General features: G+C 37.8%; 1 pseudogene; it reads right to left on the bottom strand.

The window, feature by feature from the left end:
• Positions 1 to 11,661, bottom strand: part of LOC119509878 — a 33,006-nt pseudogene extending 21,345 nt beyond the window's left edge.
• Between the last annotated feature and the right edge of the window lie 11,017 nt (positions 11,662 to 22,678).

Raw genomic sequence — 22,678 nt, 5'->3', positions numbered from 1 at the left:
GACTTAGATGCTAAATAAAATCTAATTGCCAGTGAAGAAAAGGTCCTAAGTATCTGTATATTATTAAAATTCTACAGGTAAGTGAATGAATCTCCCACTGAAAACCACTGGCCTAAAATATAATGGATTTAACTTCTATTTTTTAAATTGAAATTATGACTGATAACATTGTATTGTTGCTGCCTAGTAGAAAAGCAGCCTCAGCACTCTAATAAACAGAAATGTACCATGGACAGTGAGGACATTGACAAAAGTCTAGGATGTTGCATAATTTTAAAAATATTTATATTAACATTTTACCCATATAAATTTAATCTAGGGTATGCTAAGCATTTTTTTTTTTTAATTTGGCAATGCTTCCCATGCAGTTTATACAATATTAAATAAGCCTAATTATTTTCTAGCACCTCTTTTTAACAGGGTGAATGAACAAATCCATTGTGATTTTCTAGGGGCCTTCTGAGAAATCCCAAGGTCAATTTTAGATGTAAAAGATACCATTTACAATTTGATTTTGGAACGGTAATATGTCAAAATTTGGCATGAAGGTTGAGCACTTAAATAGGATCATGGGTCACTGAGAAACAATACTTGGCTACCTATTTGACCAAAGTGTCAATAAAAGATTTAAAAAGTAAATATAGTAGGTAATATGACTGTAAAACTCATTAACTGTTTTTTTTGTTTGTTGTTTGTTTTCGTGCCCCATGTGAGGAACGAACACATTAAGTGTTTTAAAAGTGAGAAGACTTGATTCTCTTAAATAATCAAGGACATGATAAATTCAACTTAAAGCACAGGAAATTATTCTGATAAGACAGAATCTTTGCCTTTTAAATATATTACTTAGATGGTAAAGAAAAACCTTTTACAAACTCTTACTGAGAGCAGATTAATAATTCACGAAAATTTTGCCTTTTTACCAAAGAGAAAGCCAAATTCTAGTTTTGCATCAGTATATTATGGTAGTAAATCTTTCTTTTTCATTTCATAAATAAACCCATCAAACCTTAGGCAGCTTTGACCATGACAAATACAATTCCTTTTCGGTGTGCCTTTTACAGCTTTCTCATATACATTCAGGTTTTGTCCTATGTTTTGCTCTTTCTGATGCTGCAACAACCAGTCATTTTATTTTAGGACAAATTACTTTTTCCTTAACATAAACACATCCTGCATACTTAATTTAGCATAAGTCTAAGGTTTACTAAAAAAAATCCTGGAAACTATCTTTAAGCTGACATATTATAAAACACAAGTAGTATTGAAATAAAGTTTGTCAGAATAATGGCTCAATTTTAGTAAATGTAAATTCTCATTTTTCATCATCTTAAACACCCTAGTAGATGTAATGCTAGCTTGTTATATCAATAAATGTGTATAAGTTTAGGAAGAACATACCTAAGTAGAATAAAAATATGTGTATATTGTTCTTGACATTAATAACTCAGAAGACATAGCTTTTTTATTACAAAAACAATATAAAACTAATCTCATTTGCCAAAGATGTATCCAATTTATGTGAACTTGAATTCTTAAATTAGTTGGCTAGTTTTAATAAGAATACTTTTTTAACATTGGAAGTATTAGAAAGTCAGTTTCCTTTACTTCTGGGATTTTAGGAATATTTAATTTATATAAGTGCGTATTTATCTCTAAGTCAATTAGAACAGAGCTTCTTCAAGGTTATAAGGAATTTAATGATATTAATTTGGGAATATCATCTAGAACCAGGAAGAGGTAACATACATAACATACATACATACATATATAAACAAACAGACATACCAAACAGAGATATTTTCATACCAATATTCATAGTGGCCTAATTCACAATTGCCAAAAGATGGAAGCAACCCAAGTGTCCATCAACGGAAGAATGGATAAAGAAAATTTGATACATACATACAATGGAATATTATTCAGTCATAAAAAGGGATGAAGTCCTGATACATGTGACAACATGGATGAAACTTGAAAACATGTAGAGTGAAAATAAGCCAGACACAAAAGGACAAATACTGTAGGATCTCACTAATTTAAAATAATTAGAATTGGCAAAGTCATAGAGTCAGAATCTAGAACATAGGTAACCAGGGGACAGGGAGGGGTTAGAGAATGGGAAATTAAGGGTTAAAAATGTACAGCGTTCTTATTTGAAACTTCGGAAATGTTTTAGTAATGGATGGTGGTAAAGGTAGCACAAGATTGTGAATGTAATTAACAGCACTGAAATATATGTATCTGAATGTGATTAAAACAGGAAATGTTCAATTTTATATATGGTAACAGAATTAATTAAAAAAAAATCCATGGAACTACACTACACAAACAGTGAACGCTAATTTAAACTGGGTTCCAGCTCAGCTAGAAGAGAGAGACCTAATTAATAAAGCAGGTATCCAGCTGAGACACCAGAAAGCCCAGGACTTATGAATAAAGAAAACTCCCTAGAGGAAAGACTAAAATTAAGCCTTGCCAAATCTGCAAGGGAGACTGAGTTTGGAGGTTGAGTACTCCCAAATTAGAAGAATTTAAGAAACAACTTGGGCTAGGTAAAGATGCATGCTATCAAAGCATCAAATCAAGCCTACACAAGTTGAAAGTAATCAGCCAGTAATTGAAATGCTTACAAGAACAAAAATCAACACCCCTTAGAGGAAGTGCTCTGGTTTGCTAATGTTGCCAGAAGGCAAAATACCAGAAATGGATCGGTTTTTATAAAGGGGTTTTATTTGTTTACAAAGTTATAGTCTTAAGGCCATAAAATGTTCAAGGTAAGTCATCAACAATTGGGTACCTTCACTGTAGGATGGCCAATGGTGTCCGGAAAACCTCTGTTAGCTGGGAAGGCACATGGCTGGCGACTGTTCCAGAGTTCTGGTTTCAAAATGGCTTTCTCCCTGGACATTCCTCTCTCAGCTCCTGTGCATTCTTCAAAGTGTCCCTCTTGGCTGTAACAAACTCACTCCTTCTGTCCGAGTGTATATAGTGCTCCAGTAAACTAATCAAGGCCCATGCTGAATGAGTGGGGCCACACCTCCATGGAAATTATCCAATGAAAGATCTCACCCACAGTTGAGTGATCACATCTCCACAGAAACAACCAATCAAAAGTCTCCAGCCCAATCAACACCAATACGTTTCCTGCTCACACAAGACTGCATCAAAGATAATGGAGTTTTGGGGGACATAATACATCCAAACCAGCACAGGAAGATAACACAATGCAGTCTCTAAAGGATATCATATATACTACCCAGGAGGTAGTAAAAAATAACTATATATGGAGAAGGGAAAAACAGGAAATGTCTACCATGATAAAGAAAAAAAGAAACAATGTATACCAACCTTGATATGACCCAGTGTTGAATTTGTAAAGTCTTTAAAGCAACTATTATAAACCTGATCAATATTTAAAGGAAACATATTCTTAATGAGTGAAGACATTAGGAAATCAGCAGAGAAATGCAAATTATACAAGAAAAATCAAACAATTTTTAAAACAGAAAGTAAAATAACATAAATGAAAATTCCACTGGACAGCTTTAACAGCACAGTAGAGATGTCAAAAGAGTCAGTGAACTTGAAAATTGATAAATTCAAATTCTCCAATCTGAAGAAAAGAAAGGAGATTGAAAAGAAAAAAGAGCCTCAGTCTCATATGGAACTGTACCAAATGGACTAACACACAAGTAGATCCAGAAAGATAAAAGAATGAAATAGGACAGAAAAAATATATTTGAGGAAACAATGGCCAAACATTTCCAAATTTTATGAAGAAAACATCTACTTACAGATACAAGAAGCTAAGAAAACCCCAAGCAGGATAAATCCAAAGAAAACTACACTGCAGTCAAACTGCTTAAAACCAAAAAGAGGGGAGGCAGAGCAAGTGGTGACATAGAGAGGTGTGGAATTTAGTAGTCCTCTAGAGCATCTAGTAAATAGCCAGGAACAACTACTAAATAGTCTGGAGCAACTGCTGGGGGACAACCGTGACTGTCCATACATTGTACACCACCCTGGAATGGGTGGGATGGCTGAGATCACAGTATAAAAGCTGTAAGTAAAAACTGCAGACCCATGCTGGGAGCCCCCTTCCCCCATGGCAGGCTGAACAGCAAAACCTCACTGTGGGAGAAAGCAGCAGTCCCTGTCAGGAGCAAGCAAATATAGCTCAACCTAGCTCCAACAGGGGTTTTAATTAACAAACGTGGACTGCTATACACAAGCTACAAATACAGACAAGCCCCTAACAAGCAGCAAAGTACCTGAGGTCACTCCCAATGGAGAGGAGGTGGGGCTGAGGGAAAAAAAATACAGAGGCTTTTGGAGACAACTGTGCTTAGAATACTTGTAAAAGCCTGTGCCCCAATAAAAGGAGCACAGAAGACCAGGCACTATCTGGCCAACAGGAAAAACTGGGGGGCCGGAGACTGGCTCTGAAAAGGGGCTTCCTTTCCCCTTTTTTTCTCTCTCAATCTGAGTGGCTCAGTGGAGAAAGCCACAGCAATTTTCAGCTCTCAGAGCTCTGACACAGGCAGGGGTGGAGTTAACACAGTCAGAGAGACAAAGGAGTAATTATGAATAGACCTATGCCAAGACACTTACTAATCAGATTATCAAATGTCAAAGACAAAAAGAGAATCCTGAAAGCAGAAGAGAAAAGTGATCCATCACTTACAAAGGAAGCTTGATAAGACTATGTGCAAATTTCTCAATAGAAACCATGAAGGCATGAAGGAAGTGGGGTAATATATTTAAGATATTGAAAAAGAAAAACCGCCAACCAAGAATTTTATATCCAGCAAAACAGTCCTCAAATATGAGGGAAAGTTTAAAATATTCTCTGACAAACAGACAATAAAAGAGTTTGTGAACAAGATACCTGTGCTACAGGAAATACTAAAGGGAACACTACAGACAGATAGGAAAAGACAGGAGTGAGAGGTTTGGAGCACAATTTTGGGTGATGGTAGCACAACAGTGTGGGTACACTGAACAAAGATGACTGTGAGTATGGTTGAAAGAGGAAGATTAGGGGCATGTGGGAAACCAGGAGGAAAGAGGGAAGGTGCAGACAGAGACTGTATAGCTTAGTGAAACCTAGAGTGGTCAACGATTATGATAAAATGTACAAATATGTTTCTACATGAGGGAGAACAAATGAACGTCAACCTTGCAAGGTGCTGAAAAGGGGGTGGTGTTGTGGGAAAAATACAGTCAATGCAAACTAGAGTCTATTATTAACAGAAACGTTGTATTATGCTTCCTTTAATGTAAAAAAGGCAACACACTAAAGCTGAGTGCCTATAAGAGGGGGATATAAGGGAGGGGTATGGGATTCTTGGCATTGGTGATGTTGTCTGACTCTTGACTCTTTTATTTTACTTTATATTTATCTTTCTTTTGTTGCTTTTTAGCTGTCATTTTTTTTTTCTTTTAGTTTTATTTTGTCTCTCTCTTAAAAAAAAAAAAGACAAACTCAAAGAGAGAGAAAATCTTGAAAGCAGCCTGGGAAAAACAACACATTCCACAGAGGAGAATAATAATACAAATGGCAGATGACTCATCAGAAACAATAAAGACCATAAGACAATAGGAAAACATCTTTAAAGTGTTGAAAGGAAAGAAAAAAATGTTAACACAGAATGCTTATCCAGCAAAACTGACATTCAAAATTGAAGGTAAAATAAAGACATTTTAAGATAAATTAAAGCTGAGAAAATTTATCACCACACGCACTTATAACAAATACTGAAGGATATTCTTCATGCTGAAAAGAAATAACAAATGAAAACTTGGATCTACAGGAAGGAATCGAGAGCTTTGAAAATGGAAAAGCAGTGGATAGAAATAAACAACTTTTCTCAATTTCTTTAAAAGGCAACTGCTTAAGTACATCATTCCAAGGAGAGTTTATATTAACTATGAAGATAAAAGGACAAGAATAAATAAGATGGACATGGGTAAGTGGAAATATACTATTGTGATATGATTACATGTGATGTGGAAAATGTCAGGAGTAAAGTATAAAGTGAAGTAATATTGATTAGATATAGACTATGGTAAGTTAAAGATACATATTGAGCAACAATTCAAAATAATAAGTTAAAGCTTAAAACTCAATAAAGAAAATAAGAGTATTTAAAATATTTTAATTAATCAAAAGAAGGCAGTAAAGGAGCAACAGAGCAGTGGCTAAGAGATCTCAAATAGAGTCGAGAGGATATCCTGGAGGTTTCCCTTATGCAAGCTCCAGCTAGACATCCCAGATGGCCACAGTATGCCATCCCCTCACCAAAAGTAGTCCCCAAATACCTAGGCCCCTACCTGAGATTCTATAAAAGATTCACTCACTAAGTTTTATCTCTCAGAAACTTAAATCCACCACAGTGTTCCTAGGCCAGATAAGTCCTAAAACCCAGAGGCAACAGCCTCTTTAAGAACAACAGTCAGATGCAGCCCCCCATAGTGTCAACACCCCCTTTCAATATGAACAAGTTAGGTTGGTCACTACCTATTAACACCCCTGAAGATTGAGAAAGTGATTAAAGAGAGGAAGGGGTAGCAACAGACAAGATAGGATTTAACAAAAGATTACGAATACTGAAACTTTATATAAATATATATTTAGATGCTAGGGCATTAGAATAGCTAGAAGGAAACATCAGAAGTGGTGGAACTGTAACCTATAATATTCTTTGAAATTTGCTCTATAGCTATTTGTTGAATTGTGCTTTGAAAGTTTTCACCTTCCTGTATATACCCTGTATTTCACAATAAGAAAAGAACTGAAACTGTGGAACCGTAACCCATAACATTTTTTGAAATTACCTGCATAACTGCTTGTTGAGCTGTACTTTGAAAGTTAACACCTTCTGTATATATGTTTTATTTTACAATAATGGAAATAACTGAAACTGTGGAACTGTAACCCATAACATTCTTTGAAATTTGTTCTCTAACTACTTGTTAAATCATACTTTGAAAGTTATCACTGTTATGTATGTATGTTACGGTGCACAATTTTAAAAATGCATAAAAAAAAGTCAAGGCCACAGACATGGGGGACTGGTGGTTTGATGGGTTGAGCCCTCTACCACAGGTTTTACCCTTGGGAAGACGGTTACTGCAAAGGAGAGGCTAGGCCTCCCTATGGTTGTGCCTAAGAGCCTCCTCCTGAATGCCTCTTTGTTGCTCAGATGTGGCCCTGTCTCTCTAGCTAAGCCAACTTGAAAGGTGAAATCACTGCCCTCCCCCCTACGTGGGATCAGACACCCAGGGGAGTGAATCTCCCTGGCAACGTGGAATATGACTCCCGGGGAGGAATGTAGACCTGGCATCGTGGGACGGAGAACATCTTCTTGACCAAAAGGGGGATGTGAAAGGAAATGAAATAAGCTTCAGTGGCAGAGAGAATCCAAAAGGAGCCGAGAGGTCACTCTGGTGGGCACTCTTACGCACACTTTAGACAACCCTTTTTAGGTTCTAAAGAATTGGGGTAGCTGGTGGTGGATACCTGAAACTATCAAACTACAACCCAGAACCCATGAATCTCGAAGACAGTTGTATAAAAATGTAGCTTATGAGGGGTGACAAGGGGATTGGGAAAGCCATAAGGACCACACTCCACTTTGTCTAGTTTATGGATGGATGAGTAGAAAAATAGGGGAAGGAAACAAACAGACAAAGGTACCCAGTGTTCTTTTTTACTTCAATTGCTCTTTTTCACTCTAATTATTATTCTTGTTATTCTTGTGTGTGTGCTAATGAAGGTGTCAGGGATTGATTTGGGTGATGAATGTACAACTATGTAATGGTACTGTGAACAATCGAAAGTACGATTTGTTTTGTATGACTGCATGGTATATGAATATATCTCAATAAAATGAAGATTAAAAAAAAAAAAAAAAAAAAAAGACATAATGCTGAGCAAAATAAGCCAGGCACAAAAAGAGAGATATTGTATGTTACCACTAATGTGAATTCTGTGAAAAATGTACAATGTTTTATACTGTAGAATGTAGGGGACCTAGAGATACCAATTAGTGGAGGGGGAATGATAATCTAATAAGAACAGATAAACTATGGAGGGTAATCTCAATGTTATGGGAATGCTCAGGAATGATTATGGTTTGTAAACTTTCTTGGATATAGTAAGATCATGTTGGAAGCAATAGAGTTATTTTAGGTTTTTTTTTTCTCTTATTCCTTTGTTTTCTTAGGGGTTGTTAATTTTCTTGGGGTATGGTAGGAACATGTTGGAAGCAATGTAGTTATTTTAGATTATTTGTTTTTCTTACTCCTCTGTTTGGACATGGTTTATTAATTTTCTTGGGGTATGGTAGGAACATATTGGAAGCAAAGTAGTTATTTTAGGTTATTTGTTTTCCTTAATCCATTGCTTTGTTTGAAATGTTGTGGGGTTTTTTTGGTGGTTGTTTGCCTGTTTGTTTTTAATTTTTTGATAAACAAAGTTAAAAAATTGAAAAAAAAATCAGTAGAAAAATGGGAGTAAAAACTAAATGACAAATAGGGTGGGATGGGGGGATGGTTTGGGTACTCTCTTTTCACTTTTATTTTTTATTCTTATTCTGATTCTTTCTGATGTAAGGAAAATGTTCAGAAATAGATTGTGGTGATGAACGCATAACTATATGATCATACTGTGAACAGTTGATTGTATACCATGGATGACTGTATGGTTTGTGAATATATTTCAATAAAACTGAATTAAAAAAAAAAAAAAGTCAAGGGAACAACTTCAAAGAAATGCTGAAGATGATGATGTTTATTATTATTGTGCTATACAAGCCTATTATGTTTGGTACTGATGGATTTCAAGAGGTTTATCACTTGGTCCATTGTACCAGTTTTTGTGAAGTCAGAGTCCAACATACTGAAGGTAATCACTGTTCTAAGTCTTCTTTAATCTTAGCCAGAAGGAGGAACAGATGAATGTAGCATTCTGATTATTTTAATCAGCCATATCAACTTGTGCTTCACCTATGCCCAGCCTGGCTTCCCTATTTTTTTTTTTAATCTTCCTTTCATCACCTCTTTGAAGCAAGACAGAAGCATGTTAGCTCTTATTTAACCTCACCTTACAACCATCACTGCAGCTGTATGTACAATAATTGCAATTTAATCAAGATAGGCATTGTTCTTTCTTTTGGCCAAATGCCAAAGAGTGACCAGACTGGGCACCAAACTGACATTCTTTCTTTTTTTTTTTTTTTTGTTAATTTTTTGGGCATTTTTCTTAATGGTTATAGAAGGTGGCTAGGACCTTTGAAGCAATATCTGCACGTTGTCTCAGAGTTTCACAAGCATGATGAAATTCCTGGTTTCCCAAAATGTGGAACTCATTAAGGAAATTTAGGCTTTCCTTGGACCTATTTCATGGACAATTAAGCTAAGTTTCCATAAATGGGAGACTTCATTTTGGTTTTTTCAACTTAAGGTTGTACATTATAAGGTATACATTATTAAGGTATACATTATAAAAATGATTTCTTTTTTGCCATGGTTAGCTATAAGTTTGGTCAGTTTGGTGTTTTGGCTCTAAAACACACTTTTAATTGTCTCTGGTCATACCTTCTGTGTGTACCAAGAACATATGACAATGTAAAATAACAAATGGGTCTTATGCTATGAACTCAGCATGATTAGGCTCTAAAGGAATCTAATTTCAGATATATAACTTCTGTCAGTTGTACACCAAATCAGTTTTATGATGATTGATGGTTGATATTTTGAAGAAACTGTAATGCAGTTAGGCCAGGGTCCCAAAGTGTATGGTTCAAGAATATGGTTTACATATTAAGATTTAGCCTATATTGTTATCATTCCATACTTCATTTAATTGTGATATTCTCCTTGTCCTTAGAAACATCATTTTTAAACTTATTTGATCCTGAATGACCATGAATGACCATTAAGAACACCAAAATGTCACTACTGAAATATAATATTAGTTATCTAAGAAAATTAAACCTCAATTTTAAAATCTGTGATAGAAAAGAAAAATGGGAGAGTTTTAAAATATTTTCTAAAATAGGATATAATGTGGAAATTTTAAGACAAGATCTGTATCATGACTAATGATCCAACAGACCAGGGATCAGAAACTGTGGTCTTCCCCCTGTATTTGTCAATAAAGTTTTATTGGACTACAGACTGCCCATTTATTTACATATTATTTATGGTTACTTTCACCCTATAATGGCAAAGTTGAATGATTGTGAAAAACACCCTATGGTCTGAAATATCTAAAATAATTACCATCTTGTCCTTACAGAAAAGTTTTTCCAGCCTCTGCAATAGATAATGCAGCATGGATATACCATTTGCTAAATTCTGCTTATCCATCAAGGTGCCAAACATCTTGTGTTTATCAGGTTTCCTGCCACTTCCTGCCATTTTCTTCTGGATTAAATGAGAAGAATTTAACATGTTTCTGGCACATAGCTATGTTTATTGAGCAGTTACTGTTTTTATTCTCAGGTTTGGAACACTTATTTTTAAAGACAAATTATCAAAAAATAGGAGGAAAGGCCAAAAAGTAATTCGTATTTTGTTAAATTAAATAAATTGTCTGCCTAAATTGACTTTGCTGGGTAACCCCTTTTCTGACAAGTGGCAGAGACTTCTAAGTTTAAGTAATATTGGGAATAAACTGGCTTTGGTCCAATAGAAATAGCCTGTCAGACAAATAATCTGTAATAACCAATCTATGACCATTCCCCACATTCTAAGATCCTCCTTTATAATAAGGATCCTAAATGTCAACCAATTATTGTGATCTCCCCTCTGGAAATCCCCTAATTGTCTTTATAAGCTAATGTAATTTGCTTATTATTTTGAGACTAACTTGGGTTTGAGTTCTCCCTACTCAAGCAGATTATCAATAAACTCATAAAATTGATTTATTACTGGTGACTCAGTTTGTTTTCACAGTATTATATGAAATTTTGACTAAATTTCAATAATACTAACAAAACCTATTAATAATTTACAGAATCACTGTTTGTGGAACAGAGTTTGGGAAACAGTGCCCTTGATCCTTGTTACTCAAATGATGTTCGGTGGATCAGCAGCATGGACTTCACCTGGGAGTTTGCCAAAATTGCAGAATCCTGGGTCCCACCAGAGACTACCAGATAGAATCTGCATTTTAGCAAGATCCTATGTACATTAATGTTTGAGGCACACTGCTTGTATCTTCATTAATTATAACTTCCCCACTTAAGGTGAACATACAAGGAAGAACTGACTCTCACAAAGTTCAGTTTGTATATCCTGTTTTGGTTTGTTTTTCAACTTTTTTTTTTAAATTGAAGGGCACAAAAAGTCTACAGCTCAATGAATTATCACAAAGTGAACACATTTATGTAATGATTCAGCATGTTCTGCCTTATTACAGGAGGGAGCCCCGCCTTTGCTTCAAGCGTAGATGATCAAGACATTAACGTGTGCTTTTCCCAAAAAGCCAGTCCCGTGTCCAGCCTGTGATGTGTTCCCAGCTCTGCAGTCTAAGTACTTTAAGACATCATTCTCATTGTCACCCATCCACACGCTGGGGTAATTTCCAATCTCACCACATTCCTGTCTGCTGGATTCCCTGACTTTTCTATTTTCTTCTTCCTCTGTCATACCGAATTCCTGCCTAAACTCTGCTTTGTAGCCACTCTTATGATCACAACCAAGCTGTTTGAGCCCACTGTTTTGCTCTTGTCTTCCTGCTACTCACAATTCCAACACCTTCCTGATCTGGTGCACATTTGAAAAAAAGTCAACCTTTGCCATGACCTTCAAAGGCCAGTTGTCTGTCATCCTCTTCTGGTGGTTAAAAGACATTTTTATTTTTATTTTTTTTTACATGTACTACAAAATCATATGAGATGATTTTAGAAACTTAAAAACATATATAGAATTTTTAAAAGTAAAAGAAATCACCTGTAATCCTACCATCCAAGAAAGAAAATTAACAATTGAGGTACATCTTTTCTGACTCTTTTACTATGCCTATGTATTTTTCTTCAACAAAAATAGAAGCAAATACTGATTTGTGGCTTGCTCTTACATTTAACAAGATATACTGAATATCTTTTGATTTTATTAAATATTTTCCCCAGTATTTTAAAAGGCTGTGTTGTAGTGTTCCCTCAAGTAGATGTACTCTAATTTATCTAGCTCACTCCATCTTGTTGGTCATTTAGGTTTCCCAGTTTTTCCATAATAAAAGCAATCCTTCACTGGACAATACTGAAACTAAAGTTTTTTACACAGATAAAGATTTTTTCATAGAAAAATTATTTACTCTTAACATACTATTACGGCCAGGTTTTACTCTGCATTTTGGCCAAATTTCTCGTGCTGCAACCAATTAATTCCTCATTCCCCTTCTCTTAGCCATCTACGACCTGCTGCTGCTTCTTGTCATCCCCACTTGTCTCACCTTTAAACTATAACTTTCCTAGCAAATTTTGCTTGATGAATACCATTTATTTATTTTTCAATTCTATCAGGGGAAGGAAAGCTTCTCTTCCCAATGTTATGTTTATTCTCACGTTGTTTCCTGAGCACATAGACAGGTGGAAAGGTCCCTAAGCTGAAATTCACAGAACACCAGGTTGGGGGATCCTCTCTGATCGCTGTGTGACTCATTCCACACACAGTCAAGGGGAGGAGAAAAGACTGAGGAAATCTCTCCAGGATAGTTGTTACAATTCACACACACACACACACACTCACACTCATGCTGCTCTCATAGGGACACAGCTCAGAGAAGGTTTCTCTGGCTTACAGTAGAATCTAGATCAATCATTGTGAGGCTAGTTCCCGCCTCTGGCTCTGAGAAGAAACTCAGGCACTGAACAGTATCATTTAAGGATGTCTCAGAGCTTGTTTTGTGTAATGACATAAAGAGTCTTTGGCAGAGGGGAGTACTCGCGGTTTTTCAAAAGGGTTCTGTGAAATACTGGGATTCTACTGCAGTATCTCGGGGAACAAACATCCCATGTTCGGAGCAGGAAGCAAAGATGACTGAGGAAACCAAAACTGGTCTATATTTTCTTCCTGCCAGACAAGACTGCAGGAACAGGGCTGAAGGGAAGTAAGGGGGTAAGTGAGATGAGGTCATTTGCTTAACTCAAAGATTTTATCTTTTTCCTTCTCTCTTCTTTGGGAAAAGGGAATGGCTGGACCTGGGAGGGGGCGCAAGAGATTCCCCTATGAAGACTGGAGTCAATTAGAGATACAGGCAGATGCTCGCTTCTCATCTGGAACCCCGTGAAGGCTGGCCTTGGAGGACTGAGGAGTGACACAGCCGAGAGAGCAAAGGAGAGAGGACAGAGGCAGCTGTGCCCCCACTGCATCGCGTGGCAGGGACACTCGTGTTTTCCTGTGGGACCTGAGTGAGCAGGTAAGTTTGTGGGAAGCAGAGACTGTCTTGACATCTTGATCCCTGCTTGAGCCCTGTGCTGTCAGAAGAACAAGCCAGAGCTGCTCACAGGGATGATGGCGAGGAAGTAGGACTGTCTCCGCAGGGTCATCCCTGACACCTGCTGGGTAGAAGAAAGTTAGCAGTGGAAGGCCCAAGAATCTCCTCCATTCCTCCAAACTTGTGGGTCTGTAGTTTACAGATTGATGATAAAGAGTCAGATCAGACAAGTAGAGAACTTAGGACTGCATGGTATCAGATAGGATGACATTACCTTAGAAGATTACATTTTCAACCTGAAATGATATAAAAACTTACTAGACTGGACCGAGTTTTACAGATTGACTTAAATTACTTTTGTCATTGCTAAGAAGGAAGGAGTATTGATCAAAGAAAAGTCCAAGTATTTATAAAACTGGCATGAATTCCTTCCTGGTATATAGATTATTTGTGACTGTCTAAGTCACATCTGCTGTTCTATTTTTCCAGTGAGAAAGACCCAAAAAAGAGGAGTGACTTATTCACAGATTTAGTGTAATTCAGGGGCAGCATGGTCCTGAAACCCATTTACTCATTCATTCTGTCAATGCTCTCCAGCCAAAAACTACCTGGAATCCATTCTTAGCCAAGAATAATTGGGTTTACTGACTTGTAATGAAGGAGAAAAAGCATCATGGGAAACCTAGGGAGTGGGGTCTTCCTATAGATTTATTGTAGGAATTGAGCTTGTTGTAGTTAATTTGTACTGGTTCAAGGAAGTGGGGCTTTGTTCTGAATTGGATGCTGTCTGAAATAAGCCACTGTTATCAAAGAGGGCAGATGGTACACAGCTCAAGCAGAAGCTGTGGGTCAAATATTCTTTGGGGCATATTCTGTTAACATGATCAGCTTGAATAAACATGCACACAAAGTTAAAAGAGCATCAGACTATTTATAGCAAATGCAATTTGGTTCAACTGTTTTTCCCCAGTTTTGGAAGATGAGAGGCAGGGTTGCTTTTTAGAAATTTGAACAATGTGAGTTAAGATTTATATTAGGTTTAACACCTAGGCTCCAATCTCAATATGTCATCATACAGAATATGTTATCCACAAAGGAATAGATCCAAAGTATTCATTCCCAATCTGTCCAATTTGCCAGGCAGGGATTTTCAGTGTCTTAATTCTCCATACCCCTCAAAATATAAGAATCTGGACACTTCTGCTATCTGATTGTAAAGCCCAAGACCTAGCCGATCAGAAAAGAAACTGAAATAAAAGGTTTGTACATACATTTTAATTATTTCTTAAATTATGATTGTTATAATAAAAGTTTAATTTTCCCACATCCCTGGGAATAATAAAAGGATACTCAGTGCTCTTCCTAAAATCCCATTTGCATTACACCCCAGTGCTATACGGGGAAGAGAGATACAGAAGATCTGAAACAGAAACCAGGACTTTTGCCAGGTCCTCTACTTGGTATCTAAGCATGGCCTCTGGCTGGAGGAGGGAGAGTGAGCTCCTTAGATGGGAATGCAAATGAACCCTAAGTTGGGGGACAAAGGTCAGCTTTATGAAAAAACCAAGGAAAACATCCGGATGTGGTGTTTTGTGGAGTTCCACAAAATTCCCGAGTAAGCCCTGTGATCCTGATGAAAAATGTATGACTTATGAACTACAGATAGACCACCAGCTTCTCCAGAAAACAATCAATTTAGATTGAAACGCCATTGTTTCTTAGTCCTTTATAAAGATCAGGGGCATAATGTTGGGGGGAGGGATGATCCTCTAAGAGAATAACTTCGGATGCCAAGGAACTTTTTTAGAATCCCCTTAAAACATCCAGCAGCTGAAACAGATAGCAGGCACCTGGGACAGCTGGGAGGGAGATTGGGACAAGGCAAGGGATTGATAACTGTGTGAGAAAGGCCGAGTCAGGAACCACCCAGTGCCAAAACAGCCTGCTTCTTGAAAGACAAAGCTGAGGGAGTACCTGGAGGCTGTCCAGTTGTCCAAGAATCCAGGTGTTTTGTGCTGCATAGAGGAAGTAAGAGATCCTCAGAGCTCCCATTGCTGAGATCTGCATTAAAAACAAGCTTCCCCTTCTTCTGCCTCATGTTCATTAAACTGAATCCACGAAAGTGCAGGGACCTCAGGGAGAGAAGCAGAGTGTATCAGGCTAAAGAGCAGCTGTTGCTCAGAGAGTGCAGTCCATTGCTACTGGTTGGATCTCTACTCCATTAACTTCTAGCTGTGTAACCGTGACAGTATTACCTAAATTCTCTGTGCATCGATTTCCTCATTTGTAAAAGAGATTGAAAAATTCCTTCTACCTAGGAACAATGGAGATTGAGCTATTTTACAATACCTATGACAGGTCCTAACACAGAGGTGATTCTCAATAAATTTTGGCTCATTTCTTCTTCTTTGAGCAGAAAATAACAATTTCCCACCAGGCAATCTGGAAAAAATGGGGTCCTAGGAACTGGACTCGGAAGAAAAGGGGTTCCACACAACCTTCCCTTCCAATTCTTGCTTTAACAAAGATTATAAGGAACATGGCATCTTTTTCAGCAGGTATATCACATTGATCAGCTACAACTCTCAAGCCACAGAAGTCAAGACATATTACTCCTAATTATCTGGACCCTGAGGGGACGGCATCCAATTGGATTGACATGGACACTGGTTTGTTAATTATTCTCCCCTCTAAACAGCATGAGAATCAGGTCTTCCAATTCTCTGCAGGAAGCTAGCAGCTAAAATTGACAAGAGAGTTTCAAATTCTAGTTAACAAGCTTGTTCCTGTTTCCATGGATCTGGGTGGAAGTTAGCCAGGTGAAAACTAAGAAGGCTTTAATGTGGCTGGGCTCAAAAACTAGCCTGCTAGCAACTTTTTTTTTTTTTTTCTTTTTGGTCCTGATCCCCTTTTCTAGCACTTCAAATTCACTGTTCTCTATTGAGAGCTAAGCTTCTTGCTAGAGTGACCAACTCATCCTCATTGGTCTGGGACTTTCTCAAGTTTTAGGACGGGAAATCCCAACTCCTGGTTAAACCTCTCTATGCTAGGCCAACTGGAACCGGTGGTTACTTTTCTGGTAAGGGCTGAGACAGAAAGTTGAGAAAGAGACAGCCTCAATGATCTCTGGATTTAGAGGCTGGCCCAGGGGTAAAGAAGTCCAGTCAGGAGGTTGTCTGCTAGGAGTGGGTCCCCAGAATCACAAAGCAGTGCTCTTCAATTACTGGGAAAATCCAGAAATTGGAGCAGTCACTTAAACTCCTCTGAATAACTAGTAAACAAAAATTTAAATGCCACTAAAACATAGAAACAATCAAACAAAGTCCCTCCACACCCTAAATTTAAGTGTAGACTAGCTCTAAACAGAGACCTTCTTTGGAACTGATGGCAGAATAAATAAATCTGCCTCTTTGGAACTGGTCCATGGAGCATGCCTCATCAAAATCACCTGGAGAGGCAGGGCAAAATGGCGGAGTGGTGAGGAGCAGAATTTGGTCTCTCCCCTAGAGCAGCTGGCAGTTACCCAAGAACTATATGAAACAGTGTTTTCAGGGTCTCCAGTAACCAGTCACACATTGGACACAAGTTTGGAATTGGAGGAAAAGCTGAGATCGCAGCAACATTGTAAGTTCCCTGGACCAGGGGTCTGGCGCCCCTCCCCACCCAGACCTCACAGACTGTCTTGCTGCCGGATCCCTGAAAGGGGGGGAAAAAAAACCCCAAAAAACAGCAATCTGCTGAGGGCAAGAAGGGAGGCTCAACCCAGCCTCAACTGCAGAATTAATTAACAAATTAATTAACTAACTTTGGGAGCTGGGGTGCTAAAGAAGGGCTGGGCTCCGAGAAGTGGGGGCACGTAAAAGCGGGCACCCATTCCCAGACACCAAAGAAGCCATTTTTTTTTCCCGTGGGGGCACGTAAAAGCGGGCACCCATTCTCAGACACCAAAGAAGCCATTTATTTTTCCCCTACATTTTGTCCCTTCTGGCTTCTCACTGATCCCTTATCTTTTTGCATTTCAATAGCCCCAGGCAGGGGTGGAACTGAAGCAGTTGCAGATTAATTATCAGACAATAGCCCAAAGCATATCTTTAAATGCTCTATTCTGACACTGACAAAACTTCCAGGCTGGGGAAAGACTTTTAAAAGAGACTTTTTTTTTTTTTTTTTTTTTTTCCTTTTTTCTTTTTCTTGATTTCTTTTCTACTTTTTTTTTTTTTTTTTTTTTAAATCTAAAAGTAACATATGTGGTTATTTTCTATCAGAAAGCCCAGGTTGAGGGACTAGGCTGGGCTTGGGGGAGACAGAGTACCCACAGTGTCTTTGAATTCCGTATTCACTACTGAAGGCCTCCACCCCCGTCTTTAATTGGCAACTCAGGCTGACCAAGGAATCTACCTGGAGAGGCCCCAAAGTGGAGAGGGGAGAAGGGAATAGTGCCCCTGAGAGACAACTGGAGTGCTGAGGATTGGGAGAGTGGAGGGAGGTCCAGCTCAACTGGCAGTCCTCCTTCTGGGAATTCAGACCCCAGGGGCTGGAATTCAGATTCTGGCTTCAGTCAGCCACGCCCCTGACAGGATCACAGTCACCAGGAGAACTAAAGGCTCCATACCTCCTTACACTGGTGGGGGAGCTGCGGGCTGGCCAGTGCCACCTGCTGGACAGGAGAGGAAAAGCACCAATTCTAAAGGCCTCATAGGAGGGTCTCATTCTCAGGAAAACTCCATACCCTCCCAATGAGACCTGGGCCTCACTAGACTGGGAAAATCTGACTAGGGTCGACCATATCTGAGGAGACCCACTCACAAAAAGGTTACATAGAGGCAGAGCAAGAAACAGAAAAAACAAGAGGGGAAAAATTCTGATCAACTAAATAGAACCTAAGTTAGAGGTCTAGAATAAGTTGAACTGAATAACAGAGGCCAGAGAACAAAGCCAACCAACAAGAAAATCACTAGGTAAAAGACAGAAAACAAGCTCCAAAATAAACTAATCAAGAAAATCAGATGCCTAGACAACTTAAGATAACAAGCCATACCAGGAAGCACAAAAACATGGACCAGCCAAAGGAACAAACTAATAGCTCAGCTGAGACACAGGAGTGGAGGCAACCAACGCTAAATAAATTTGATGAAATGAAGGAAGATATAGCAAAAGAGCTGAAGGATATAAAGAAGACACTGGCTGACCATAAAGAAGAATTCATAAACTTAAAAAAACAAATGGCAGAACTCATGGGAATGAAGGACACAATGGAGGAGATGAAAAACACAATGGAGGGACACAACAGTAGATTTGAACAGGCAGAAGAAAGGATCAGTGAACTGGAAGACAGGTCATTCAAATTCATACACACAAAAGAACAGATGGTGAAAAAAATGGAAAAATACGAGCAGGGTCTTAGGGAGTTGAGTGACAACATGAAACGCACAAATATACGTGTTATGGGTATCCCAGAAGGAGAAGAGAGGGGAAAAGGGGCCGAAAGAGTAATAGAAGACATATTCACTGAAAATTTCCCAACTCTTATAAAAGACAGAAAATTAGAGATTCAAGAAGTACAACGTACCCCAAATAGAATAGATCCCAATAGACCTACTCCAAGACACTTACTGGTCAGATTGTCCAATGTCAAAGACAAAGAGAGGATTCTGAAAGCAGCAAGAGAAAAGCAATCCATCACGTACAAGGGAAAGTCAACAAGAGTATGTACAGATTTCTCTGCAGAAACCATGGAGGCAAGAAGACAGTGGCATGATATATTTAAGATACTGAAAGAGAAAAACCGCCAACCAAGAATTCTATAGCCAGCAAAACTTTCCTTCAAAAATGAGGGAGAGATTAAAACATTTTCAGACAAACAGACACTGAGAGGGTTTGTGAATAAGAGACTGGCACTACAAGAAATACTAAAGGGAGTGCTACAGGCTGATAGGAAAAGACAGGAGACAGAGAGTTGGAGAAGAGTGCAGAAATGAAGATTATCAGGAAAGGTAAAAGGAGAGGGGAAAAAATAAGATATGACATATGAATTCCAAAAAACAAAATGGTAGTAGAAAGTACTGCCCTTACAGTAATAAAACTAAATGTAAATGGATTAAACTCCCCAATACAAAGACACAGACTGGCAGAATGGATTAAAAAACAGGACCCATCTATATGCTGTCTACAAGAAACTTACTTTAGACACAAGGACAAACATAGACTGAAAGTGAAAAGTTGGAAAAAGATATTTCATGCAAACAACAACCAGAATAAAGCAGGAATAGCTATGTTAATATCAGACAAGTTAGACTTCAAAAGTGAAACAATTAAAAGAGACAAAGAAGGACACTATATATTAATAAAAGGGTCAATTCATCAAGAAAACATAACAGTCATAAATATTTATGCATCAAACCAGAATGCCCCAAAATTCATGAGGCAAACACTGCGATCACTGAAAGGAGAAATAGATACCTCTACAATAATAGTTGGAGACTTCAATACACCACTCTCATCAATGGATAGAACATCTAGACAGAGGATCACTAAAGAAACAGAGATGTTGAATTGTATGATAAATGAACTAGACTTGACAGAGATTTATAGAACACTACATCCAACAACAGCAGGATACACTTTTTTCTCAAGTGCTCATGGAACATTCTCTAGGATAGACCACATGTTGGGTCACAAATCAAGTCTCAACAAATTTAAAATTTTGATATTATACAAAACACGTTCTCAGGCCACAATGGAATGAAGTTGGAAATAAATAAAAGGCAGAAGGTCATAAAATTCACAAACATATGGAGGCTAAACAATACCCTCTTAGAAAACCAGTGGCTAAAGGAAGAAATTACAAGAGAAATTAGTAAATACCTCGAGGCAAATGACAATGAAAACACAACTTATCAAAACTTATGGGATGCAGCAAAGGCAGTGCTGAGAGGGAAATTTATTGCCCTAAATGCCTGTATTAAACAAGAAGAGAGAGCAAAAATTGAAGAGTTAACTGCTCATCTGGAGGAATTAGAGAAAGAACAGCAAACTAACCCCAAAGCAAGCAGAAGGGAAGAAATAACAAAGATTAGAGCAGAAATAAATGCAATTGAGAACAGGAAAACAATAGAGAGAATCAACGAAACCAGAAGTTGGTTCTTTGAGAAAATCAATAAAATCGATGGACCACTGGCTAGGCTAACAACAACAACAAAAAAAAAACAGAGAGCAGATGTAAATAAATGCAATCAGAAATGGGAAAGGAAATATAACTACCGACCCTGCAGAAATTAAGGAGATAATGAGAAGATACTATGAGCAACTATATGCTAATAAACTAGACAACTTAGATGAAATGGACAACTTCCTAGAAAAGCATAAACAACCAACATTAACTCAAGAAGAAATAGATGACCTCAACAAACCAATCACAAGTAAAGAGATTGAGTCAGTCATCAAAAAGCTCCCAAAAAGGAAAAGCCCAGGACCAGATGGTTTCACATGTGAATTCTACCAAGCATTCAAGAATGAATTAGTACCAATCCTGCTCAAACTCTTCAAAAAAATTGAAGAAGAGGGAAAGCCACCTAACTCTTTCTATGAAGCCATCATCACCCTAATACCAAAGCCAGGCAAAGATACTACAAAAAAAGAAAATTATAGACCAATTTCTTTAATGAATATAGACGCAAAAATCCTCAACAAAATACTCGCAAATCGAATCCAGCAGCACATTGAAAGAATTATACACCACGACCAGGTGGGATTTATTCCAGGTATGCAAGGCTGGTTCAACACAAGAAAATCAATTAATGTAATACACCACATCAATAAAAGCAGAAGAACCACATGATCATCTCGATTGTTGCAGAAAAGGCATTTGACAAAATTCAACATCCTTTCCTGATGAAAACACTTCAAAGGATAGGAATAGAAGGGAACTTTTTCAATATGATAAAGGCAATATATGAAAAACCCACAGCTAACATCACACTCAATGGGGAGAGACTGAAAGCTTTTCCTCTAAGATCAGGAACAAGACAGGGATGCCCACTATCACCATTGTTATTCAACATTGTGCTGGAAGTTCTAGCTAGAGCAATTAGGCAAGAAAAAGAAATAAAAGGCATCCAAATTGGAGAGGAAGAAGTAAAACTTTCACTATTTGCAGATGACATGATTCTATATGTAGGCAATCCAGAAAAATCTACAGCATAGCTACTAGAACTAGTCAATGAATACAGCAAAGTAGCAGGCTATAAGATCAACACGCAAAAATCTGTAGTGTTCCTATACACAAGTAATGTGCAACAAGAGGAGGAAATCAAGAAAAAAATCCCATTTACAATAGCAACCAAAAGAATCAAGTATTTAGGAATAAACTTAACCAAGGACACAAAAGACCTTTACATAGAAAACTATAAGAAACTGCTAAAAGAAATTGAACAAGACCTGAAAAAATGGAAGAACATACCATGTTCATGGATTGGAAGACTAAATATAGTTAACATGGCAATTTTACCTAAACTGATTTACAGATTCAATGCAATACCAATTCAAATCCCAACAACTTACTTTACAGAAATAGAAAAACCAATAACTAAATTATTTGGAAGGGTAAGATGCCCCGAATAGCCAAAAATGTCTTGAGAAAGAGGAGTGAAGTGGGAGGTCTCACACTACCTGACTTTGAAGCATATTACAAAGCTACAGTGCTCAAAACAGCATGGTACTGGCATAAGGACAGATATACTGATCAATGGAATCGAATTGAGTGTTCAGAAGTAGACCCTCACATCTATGGACAACTGATCTTTGATAAGGCAGTGAAGCCGAAGCAACTGGGAAAGAGAAGCCTGTTCAATAAATGGTGTTTGGAGAACTAGATATCCATTTCCAAAAGAATGAAAGAGGATGCCCATCTCACACCTTATACCAAAATTAACTCAAAGTGGATCAAACACCTAAACATTAGCACCAAGACCATAAAATTCTTAGAAGAAATTGTAGGGCAATATCTTAAAGATCTTGTGAAAGGAGGTGGTTTCTTAGACCTCACACCCAAGGCACGAGCAACCAAAGAACAAATAGACAAATGGGATCTCCTCAAAATTAAACACTTTTGTACATCAAAGGACTTTGTCAGAAAAGTCAAAAGGCAACCTACACAATGGGAGATGATATTTGGAAACCACATATCAGATAAGGGTTTAATATCCCGAATATATAAAGGAATCCTGCATC

The sequence above is a fragment of the Choloepus didactylus genome, chromosome 15, assembly GCF_015220235.1.
Source record: "Choloepus didactylus isolate mChoDid1 chromosome 15, mChoDid1.pri, whole genome shotgun sequence".
NCBI lineage: Eukaryota > Metazoa > Chordata > Mammalia > Pilosa > Megalonychidae > Choloepus > Choloepus didactylus.
The sequence above is the reverse complement of the archived record's forward strand: the minus strand, read 5'-3'. Positions and strand labels throughout refer to the sequence as shown.